The sequence below is a fragment of the Amblyraja radiata genome, chromosome 6, assembly GCF_010909765.2.
Source record: "Amblyraja radiata isolate CabotCenter1 chromosome 6, sAmbRad1.1.pri, whole genome shotgun sequence".
In the NCBI taxonomy this organism is placed as follows: domain Eukaryota; kingdom Metazoa; phylum Chordata; class Chondrichthyes; order Rajiformes; family Rajidae; genus Amblyraja; species Amblyraja radiata.
Window position 1 is genome coordinate 65,969,627 of NC_045961.1, and position 11,066 is coordinate 65,980,692.

The 11,066-nt window shown below is 42.9% G+C and overlaps 1 pseudogene; it reads right to left on the reverse strand.

The window, feature by feature from the left end:
• Positions 1 to 3,595: 3,595 nt before the first annotated feature.
• On the reverse strand, positions 3,596 to 3,706 carry LOC116974759 (annotated as a pseudogene).
• Positions 3,707 to 11,066: the final 7,360 nt, after the last annotated feature.

The following is an 11,066-nucleotide window of genomic DNA, read 5'->3' on the forward strand; positions in this document are numbered from 1 at the left end:
ATGAATCCACTCACTATTACTCAAGTTTTACCACCTGCAGAAGTAATGTGCTTTCAAGGCTGAATGTGTTGTAAGGCTGAATGATCTGTTATTCCTCTCTGATAACCTGAGTACTGCATGTTGTGTGATATTTAGTGTTAATTTATTGGGGGATAGGTGTCCTGCCAAGTGAAACTATACCTGTGAACAGTATGATGACAATCTCAAATCACTATCCTAATGCCCTGGTATGAGTCAGCGTGATGAACGATGTAGTTCTCATTGCAGTACAAATGGATTCTAAGGGAAGTTTGTCTGTGTGATTTGATACCAAATGTCATTGCCTTAAATACAAAGAGCTAAATATTTTAATATTGGCTTTGGGGCAGAAATCAGCAGATTGCGAGTCACAATTTGTGAAGGTGATAATTAGGATAGAGAACTGCCTAGGGTAATCACCTCAGTACCATTAACTTTGCTTCCTGTATGCTTAACATTTGGTGCCATGTTGTGCTACCCTATGAAGAATAATAGTAAGATTAAACGAGAACTTACCAGTTTGAAGTTTGATCTGTATTTTATGAGGAGTTACGATGAGGGATTACGTTAAGAACCCGTCCAGCACGCATGCGCGACATACTTCAAAGCAGCGGTGTGGAATCACAGAAAGACACAGTTGTTGAAATATATATAGTAAAGAAAAGGAGAGCTTAGATACCAGTTTGATCTCTGTTATTGAGGGTGGGAGCGGAGGGCATGTAATCCCTCATCGTAACTCCTCATAAAATACAGATCAAACTTCAAACTGGTAAGTTCGCGTTTAAACTTACTATTTTACTTCGGAGTCACGTGAGTGACTACGTGAAGATTTTAAAGCTCTGTGATTTCAAACCGTGTAACAGTTCATACTTCACTCGCTGCCGAAGTCATTCGAGGGAGGAAGTATGTTATCGTAATCAACCATGAATCTGTTTGTAAAACAATAATGGTGTTATTAACAATAACAAGACCAAAATGTTCCCCCGGGCTTAAATTATATATTTTTGCAGATTCTAATACTTTTTCTGCAAACGATACAGGTTCTGCCAGCGGCTTGTTATAAAAGTTTGGAACGTATACTCCCTAGACCACCCCGCTGTAGCCAGGATGTGGTCCATAGGCACGTCCATCCTCTTAGTCACTGATGTGGATGCTGCCCTGGTAGAGTAAGATTTATACACGTTAGTATCTACTCCAGCAGCTCCCAGTACCTGCTTGAGCCACTTGAGGTAGTTTGGCTCATCACCCGACCATAAGGTTTCTTGTGGCTGACCCATAAGGCTTTTTTTCTCCCTCGAGGATTATTATAGTGTCGATGTAGTTCAATAAGTGGGTCATGACACATAACCGTGGTTCAGGTGGGTATGCCCGGAATTCCATGACTAGACCTGATGTTCCTGGTCTGCTCTGTTTGACCAGCCCCTAATGGTAAATGTAACACGGTCTAGTAAACCATATTGTCCAATCGTAGTAGATGGAGGAACTGGACTCTTTGTGCTGAGACAAGGCCATCAGCATGACCGTCTTCAGGGTGGGCTGTTCTAGGGTGAGGGACCTGGCTGGTGACCATCCCCTAAGGTATGTCAGGTCCAAACTGACATCCCAGATTTGGGTGTACCTAGGTCTGGGGGATTAGAGTTGAATATGCCTCTCCTGAATTTGATCACCAGCTGGTGGTACCCTATGGCCTGTTGTCCTGGTGCCCGAGTTAAGTAGGCTGACAGAGCACTTCTGGCTGTGTTGATGGCGCAGTAGCTGAGTCCTTCATTGTGGTGAAGACCTGCCAGGAACTCCAGTACAGGTTTTGTTGTAGTTGAATATGTAGTTCCTGTATAGTATCTTCCCACTTCTTGATGTTCGCCAAGTATGTTCCCTTATGGATATGCGATGGGATGCTATCATCGATAGTGCTATTTGACAATCCAGGTCCAGCAGTGGTCTTCCCAATTCTGCAACCCAGGCCCAGTAATGGTCTTTTCAAATCTGCAACCAAGTAGTTTAATTTATCGTGGCATGGGTGGCTTGTGCCTGATACTGGGTGAGTTGATAAGTCTGGGCTATTGGGAAATCATTAGGGTTTTGATGACCATGTCGAGGACCACTGGGAACCATGACTGTGGGTTTGCGTAGTACCCGACTGATGAGGTCGTAGTACCTGACTGATGAGGTAGGAAAAAAGGGGGGAGAACATAGAGATTAGATTCCCCCCCAGTTCAGCGGGAATGTATTCATTGCCGCTGCCTCAAAGTTTGGTTTCATGCGACATACATCGGTACGTGGTGATTCAGATACAGGGAAATACAGGAAAATCGATATCTGGTGTTCCATATTGCTTTGTAATTTCAGCAAATACTTTGGTTTAATATGTCTGTTTACAGTATTTAGCTCACCTGGTAGGTAAGTTTGCTGATGGTCGAATATGTTTGACGACATACGGTTACCAATTGTTAAATAAATTGTCACATGATATCGATTTATTCTGCCCAAGTGGTTGGTGTATGCCACCACTGTGATGTTGTTAATTTAGAAATGAACATGCAAAATGGTGCACTACTGAATAATATGCTTTTACCAAAAGAACGTACTCAATATTTCCAACTAGGTTTTATGCCCAGTGTCTATAGTGATGACGACTCCAGATTAGTCAATTTGCCACCATGTTCTGGGTATGGGTATTTAGTTTAAACATTAGCACCTTAGCTCTAATGGAAAGGTTCAAGTTAAGTAGCTAGTAATGCTGCTACTAACTCCCAATTACCCTAGCCACTTGTGGAATGGTTGGTTGATTGATACCATTAATTGTTACAGGTTGTGTCATATGCTGACTCTCCTTATGGCAATGTTATAGATGAGTGGGTAGAGTTAATTGAATACCAGATAGTCAATAGTTGTGGATGGTGTCAACGTAGATCTATCTGGGTTGTATGACAGGCTCAGGCTAAATAAGTTTTAGTAGCTAATGCTGTTGATTAGTTATTCCCATGGATTAGTCTGTCATTAATATCATAGAGACATGCCATGACGACATGTTCCTTAATAGTGTCAGGGCTGGTTTGAATATCTGGGAACAGTTTTGGCTCATATTAACCATTGTCAATAATTTATACTGCCATAGTTTCCCCATCCAGGTAAATTGGTATCTCTGAAATTTTATGAATGGGTACTGAATAGTTTGCATCTTTTAAGTTGATGTCTACCATAAAGTATCCTAGGAAATCCATGGTCAGCAGTTACAATTTTCCATAAGTGTGTAACCTGGTGAAAATACTCAAGTGGTAAAGTCAATGATGGTGCGACATTCACCATCTTTGGGTTTTTTGGTACCAAAGGTTCATATTAGGCTTCTTATGACCCCTTGTATATTAATGATGGTGCGACATTCACCATCTTTGGGTTTTTTGGTACCAAAGGTTCATATTAGGCTTCTTATGACCCCTTGTATATTAATGATGGTGTGACATTCACCATCTTGGGTTTGTTGGTACCAAGGTTCATATAGGCTTCTTTATGACCCCTAGTATATCTTCTCCAGTTAGCTAGTCCCTCATGTTCTTTTTTAGTGGGAGGGTAGACCCCTTTGGAGTGCATGCTGAACTGGTAATATATGGTCCCTAGATAAGGGATGTATCAGATATTAAACTAAGAACAGATACTACACTTGATCTTAGCCAAAAGGCCGAGTAGTGATAGGTTTCTTAATTCAATTTTTATCCTTGAATACTTTTGGTATATAACTGCCAAGTGTGATAGTTCTTCATGTTCCCAACCCAGGTGTGATTTCCCCCTCACCCCCCCCCCCCCCCCATGTTAGTACAAACCCTTCACCTTTTATGTGATGGTAGGAACCATACTTATCTGTCTTCACTGTTGTTTAGTGGTGTGTTCATTTCTTCGGTTTCTGGGTCCTTGTCTGTAGGGATGGTGTTGTTGGGGGGTGGCGCAATTTCCATGGGGCCCGCTCTGGACCCTGGCCTGAAAGGGCTTGCGGGGGTTGGCATGCGGGCCCCAAGCTTTCACCAGTACTATTAAGTAGACGCCTACTGGTGGACGCGTGGAGGTACTGCTGTCTGTTTTTTGTGTGGTGCTCATTCCAGGCCCTGCCCTCTTGATGTCGAATATTTTGGATACTTCGTCCAGTTTCTTAGGCTTGGTTTCGTAACTTAGTCAGATAGCAGGATCTGTGGTTGTGAGGTCGGCGTTCTCACAGTCCTGTGAATTTTTTAGGTTGAAGGCAGGTTTTATAACTTCCTTCGAGAAGTTGCGGAGCATACTGTGAACAGTAGGGTCAGGTGTTTTGCCATACTATCCTGCCCCTCTGGAATGAGCATGCGGAAATGATAGCCGACGTCAGGGGTATCAAATGCAATTTAAGATATTTGGGTTTTAAAAGCTATGCTCAATGGGCACTTTGAGTAAATGCAATTTAGGGGAGGCATGATGAAATCCAACACCTCATGACTACCTGTCTTGGAGAGGTTTTTTGAAAAGAACAGGTAGTAAGCTGGCCCTCAGTTGAGACTGAAAAGCCATCTCGCTAGTGGTGGAGCCACATAGCGGCCACACCCAGCAGCTCTTCCTGATCCTGTACCTCAAGCATACTCCTGATGTTGTTCAGCCAGTTCTTGACCAGCCCAGCCCTGGTCACCATCGATCCCTCGATAAGGGAGATGGCCAGTGCGGTAGTGCACTGGAGCGGGAGTGTTATGCTCCCTTGGCGAGCTTGCCCCTGCTCCTGAGGCAAGTCTCGCTGGAGTTTTTGGCTCCATGACCGTACTCTAGGCTTGGAGAACAGACACTTACTTGCTCTCGGGCGGTAGTTTGAAGTGCCGATTCCATCTTCCGTGTCTGTCTCCAGCCCGAGGTTTGGTTCTGACTTTGCTGCTAGAAGCTGCCTGCCATTTTCGGGCGGCATTTCTGCGGTTCTTGGGCAGCGAGTCTCCTTGTCGGGAATATGCAGGGGTTACCGGACGTTTTTTTAGTTTCCCTCCAGTTCGCTGCTGTTGGTCAGACAGCTGTTAGCGGACTGGGCATCGGCTCAGTACCCAGACTGTGGACTGCAGCATGTGCGGTCCAGGTGCCGCCTCTCCCCCCTCCACTGACGGAACGTTCCTTCCCTGGAGTCGAACGGGGGCCGCTTCCCTCTGTTCTGCTTTGCTGTCTCCAGTTCCCCTTGAGCAACAAAGAGGAGCATAGTAGTGAATTTGAACCTGTGGGTAAGTACTTACCTAACGGTCCTTTCCTTCAGGCTTGTAGCGGGAGCACCTGTACTCCCGTTTGTCGCTGTTGCATCTGCGTCAACGCTATGCCGTGCATGCGTGCTGGACGGGTTCTTCACGTAGTCACTCACGTGACTCCGAAGTAAAATTAGTTTATGAGTTAACTCCTCGCATATGTTTTAGTGTCTCTCTTGTGCCTCACTGCATTGCACAGTAATTCCAAGGGACATGCCTGAGTAACAGTTGGACCAAATTAGATGAATCTCTTGTCTACATCTTTCCTGTTTACATTGAGTGGGACATTGTAAAAGGGTACTGCAACTCTTTAAATAGCTATGTCTGTATTTTAAACATCTTGCTCGGTATTGCATACTTCCAGATTCTCCCTAGAATGTAAAATAGAGGTAACTATGAATAAATATATTTCAAACCTGAATATTCTGTCAGGGAAGTCCATTAATTGTAGGCAGTGGAAGCTCAAGGCCAGTGTACTCACATATTTAACCTAGAATATACTGAGTGAGAGGGATCGTTCAAAATATATTTTACTTAAAATATATGCAAGTATATAATTAATTCAACAGAAGTTATCAAAGGAATATCACCTCAGAATGATCAAATTATTTTCTTTTTTTGGTTTCTATTTGCTTCAGTGAAGCCTTTATGGGATAATTTTCCACATTAAAAGAATGTATGAATGCAGATTGTTATTGTAATTATCATCTTTCCATCAAATAATTTTCAAGATCGAAATAACTTCAAATAGTTATCAGCTTAGTCAAGTGCAGCTACTTTAACATTTGATATTGTATGAATGCGAATGCAGTGAAAAAAAAATCAGCACAGAACTGAAGCCAACTTAAGTGGAATTCTTGAGAGATAACCTTTTCTGCTGTGTTTTGGAGTGCATAATTGACCTGTCGTCCAACAATGACAGAATACCAATGAAGGAACCATTTTAACTCTCTAAGTGGCAGTTATATTTATGGTGCCATTGTTCTGTATGTTTTCTTCAGATAATCAAGCAGTATGTATGCCAAACACAATATATATGGAAACAAATCAATCACCGATTTTTTTGATCTGATCTCTTATGCAAAGGTGTAAACAAATACATGGACTTGTTTTTTGTTTGGAGTTGTCATCTACAGATGGAAGTCATACCAAGGTCTTATGATCTTTTGACTTTTTTTCCAGGAGGTATAATGAAACAAAAGAGAGGTTTGAGCAATTTTTATGCCACACTGACATAGTATCCTTGTGATTAGTGAATTTATTGTAATGCAAAATTACGATGTCTTTTTACCATTGTATATTTATATACCAGTCTTTGTGGTGGTCCATTTGGTTTACAATATTTGCAATTTTACTTGAGATTTACTCATATCTTGGTGCAATTTTACTGCATATTCTTAAGGGATAGAGGTTGCTTCCAATCATTTGTTATTTCCATCTGACTTTGCAGGGGATTACAGTCGGCATTATTTTCCATGTTCTTTCTATTTTTGTCCTTAAAGAAATATTTTTAATGGTAACATTTGCGATGAACAGTGATGATTACATCAGTGGGAAATTATTGTCTTGAAAAAATTACTTAGCTTGGCAGCATGTGGGAGCTGAATTGACACGCACAGGTGAAGCTGACTCATTTTTCTGCTATTGTTAATTTTGCTCTCCTGAAGTCAGATTTAGTGTAACCAATTTTGCTGTCCTTGAAACCAACAGGAGGTGGAAGTAGCAGCTGCCCGAGACCAGGACTATTGAATTATTTTGTGTTCCTGATATAAGCCAATTACAATATTGTAAATAAGCCAGTGGATTCACTTGTTGAGAACAGAAAACTGCAAGTAGCCTGATGGGGCAGTACCATTTTCAGCAGCTTTGTTAACATATCACCCAACTGTCAGGCTGTTGGCACTTTGTACTGATTTAAGCTAGTTAAATGTTTGTACTGCTTATTGGCTTATTTACGAATGTCTCCTTTAGGCTGAATTGAATGAGCCAAAAATAAAATAATTCAGGCTTGTGGTGATCTTTGCTGCAGCAGGCTGTGTGGCATTTGCCCTGCAGGTTAACTCTGGGCGGCCTGAAGCATTTAATCCAAATGGGTCACTGCCTTCTTGGTAAACCATGAGCCTCAATTTAATAACTAGTCCGGGGGTGGGTGGGCGTAGAGCTTAAGAGTCTGGAGAAAATATTGCAGGCAGTGAATTGGATCAGCATGTACACATTTTAAATTAAACTTTTCAGACTGCCGGCTCTCTATCCAGCCACATTCAACTATTCAACACATGCCTTTGCTTCCACTCCACCTGTCACATTCCCAAGCCCCTTTCTTCTTCCACACCTCCCCATCTGCTCTTCTCCCAACCCTGCCTATTCCAGATCACCCATTTTTCTCTTGCCCACAACCCCATCCCCATTCCCTTATACCCACCACCCCTCCCTCTGGTTCTACACGCCTCTCCCCATCATCCTTTCCAATCAGATTCCATGAATTGGACCCGCTTGTCTTCTCCACTTATCACCTCCAGGCTTGGTGACTCTCTCTGCACCTCTCTCTCCCACCTGCGACATCAGTCGTTACAACTGTCACTTGTTATGTTCTTGCCCCACTCCATCTCATCTCTTTCAACCAGCTATGTCCCCTCTACTCCATCAGCCTGAAGAAGTCATTTATATATTTTCCTCCACAGATCCACCTATTGAGTTCCTCTAGCAGTGTATTCTTTACTCAACTATTCACATGAAAAATCTGGCCTTGAAATTCTGCAGACAACTGCCCAAGAGAACAATCCATGGATTCCTTTGAGAGAAGATTTACAATGACTAATCAACCTACCAAACCACATGTCTTTCGGATGTAGGAAAAAACTGAATTGCTGGGGAGAAACTGGAGAGCTGTCGGAAGAATTTGGAATTTGCACGGTGACCAAGTACCGCACAAGTACCACACTGACAGCTCTATAGGGACGTGATATTGCTGATGCTGGGATCTTGAGAAAAAACACAAAGTGCTGGAGAAAAAGATAGAGAAGACACAAGTACCTTTAGATGCTGGAATCTTGAGGGGAAAAGAAAAGTTCTGGAGTAACAAATCAGCCAGCATTTCTAAAGAACATGAACAGGTAATGTTTTGGATAAGAACCTTTCTTCAGGCTGATTGTACTGGGGGGAGAAAGTTGGAAGGGAGGTGGGGGTAGGACAAAGCCAGGCAGGTGGATACTGGTGAGGGGGGTTGGTTAGCAAATGGGTGGACAAAGGCTGTGAGTAAGGAGAGAAGATGTTTATATTGAGAGGGCAAAGGAAAGGATATAGGTGGAAAGCTAAATATAAGATAGCGATAGAAATGAGTGCACATCCAGATGAGGGTACATGGAAGAGAGGGGGAGAGAGAAAAGAGGGGGCAGAGGTTTGTAGATTAGTTACTTAAATTGGAAAATTCAATGTTCAATAGCACAAAGAAGTGCAATGTTCACAGTTCCTTGTCACAATGTTCTTACTGTTGAGTTGTAAGCAGCCCAAGTGGAATATAAGGTGCTGTTCCTCTAGTTTACGTGTAGCTGCACTATCCCTGTTACATTGGGGGAGAGGAAGCTGAATTGTGGGACAGAGAGAAGACACAGATGAGGGGTCAATCTATGACAGAGGAGATGAGGTGGTTGGGTGTGGGGGGGGGGACCATGTTTATAAATGAAAGATTACATTTCAAATGTCCAAGAATCGAGAGTGCTGGAGGAACTTAGCAGGTCTGGCAGCATCTGTGGAGGGAAATGACATACACCATTTTGGGTTAGGACCCTTTTTCAGATTGATGCAGTAGAGGAGAGAAAGCTGGTAAGAAGAGATGAGGGAAAGGCATGTGGAAATAAATGTCAAGTGATGGTATGATTCAGGTAAGGAGGTCAATTGGGAGATGTTTTGAGATACAGTAGCAACAAAGGCTCAAGGCGAAATAGAGTGAGAAGGGTAGAATTGGGTGTGGAATCAGATAAGAAAGCAAGAGGAGGGGTGAAATGGAGGGAGAAATAGTGAGTGAAAGTGAATGAAATGGGGAGGAAAATGGGAGACTTGGAATGGGAGATCAGCAGGTGGAGGAGGCCAAATTACCTGGGTAACAGTACTGGGGGGGTCAAGTTGTGCACATGTGGTGGTGGAGGGTGAACAAGGTTAATGAGGAGTCATGGAGGTTTACTTGTAACTGGAGAATTTAATGTTCATGCTGTGGGTTAGCAGACTTGGTCACCTGGTACACTGAAGCTGTGAGGTAGCAAATCTACTTTTCTGTGTCACGTGAATTTGAGGAGGATTATCTTGTATAACTCTGCCTTAATTCTTTTTCCCATGATTGCATCAATGGAAGTAAAGATGAGGAAAATGTAACCAAGGGTTCACCGAATGAAGAAATTATGATGGCATTCAGTAGATGGACCAGATGTGACAGTAAGCATGAGCTGACCATGTGAACTCAGCTATTCTTTCTGAATATGGAATGAGTGGAACATTTTCCAGGCGCTAATTATTTTGCCAAGGTCCCAGTTGAGTGCCTAGAATAGTATGGAGATGTGTGTGTAATGCTTTTAGTGGCAGGATCAGAGGCCAGTGGTGGTGAGTCTGCAATGTGAGCATTGTGAAAGTTTGAGGTATTTGAGAGTACATGCTTGTTTGGCACAATCTGTAAAGAATCAGTGGACAACGTTGAAAAGAATTTTAAATTGCCTATCTTTGGCTAAATGTAATGCTGAAAGTATGCAATTTCTAATCTTTATTAAGCCAGAAGTTATAGGAACATTTCATGTGGAGTCTGGTGGGTGAGAAATGTCATCGTAAGGTTGTTTAACAGATTGGACCTAATGTTCAAGAGATCATGTTCGAGACTCTTCAAGACATGAAGTACTATTACTCAAGGCACGTTGCAAGATAGCAGCAGAGGCCAAGCCCAAAGAGACGGCTCAGATATTGTGGTCGTTGTTTTTCTTGAAGCTTATCCATGTAGATGAGGCTGGGCTTTCGACAGATAACTAGTAGACCATTTGAATGCAAAATATGCTATTGTTGCAATCAAGTGAATTCTAAAGAAGGAAATCCTAATTGTGGGTGATATGGAAGCTACAACGTTCTTGAATACCCCTACGTGTAGCCCAGTATAATAGGTGGGATAGGCGAGGATGTATCACATTGGGGTGCAACTCCCTAAAATGTCATGGCCAATATAGTTTAGATGGAAGGGGCAATTTATGGAACTATATGAGGTACTAGACTAAGTGGGACTCGTTGGGTCCCAGCATCACATGGGAGGGCTGGTCACCAACGCAATATTCCACCTCTCCACCAATTCCAATACTGCTCGCCAGTGGGGAGGGGGGGGGGGGCTGTCTGTTGCGCTAGAATGGGTGTTGCGGGCCGAAGGTACTGGTTTCCAGAGGGCTAGTATAGACATTGTGGGCCGTATGGATGCTTGGGCAGGCATCCAACTGTTGCAACGATTTTTAAAGTCAAGCCGAGGCAAAGAATTGGGCTGCAGCCACCCGACAACCAAAATTCATTTTGTGGCCACAAACTTGTTAAAAAAAGGCGAGGCAAACAATTGGGTTGCAGACACCCGACAACCAAAATTCATTTTGTGAACACAAACTTGTTAAAAAAAAAGGCGAGGCAAACAATTGGGCTGCAGACACCCGACAACCAAAATTCATTTTGTGAACACAAACTTGTTAAAAAAGGCGAGGCAAACAATTGGGCTGCAGACACCCATATAACCATATAACCATATAACAATTACAGCACGAAAACAGGCCATCTCGGCCCTACAAGTCCGTGCCGAACAACTTT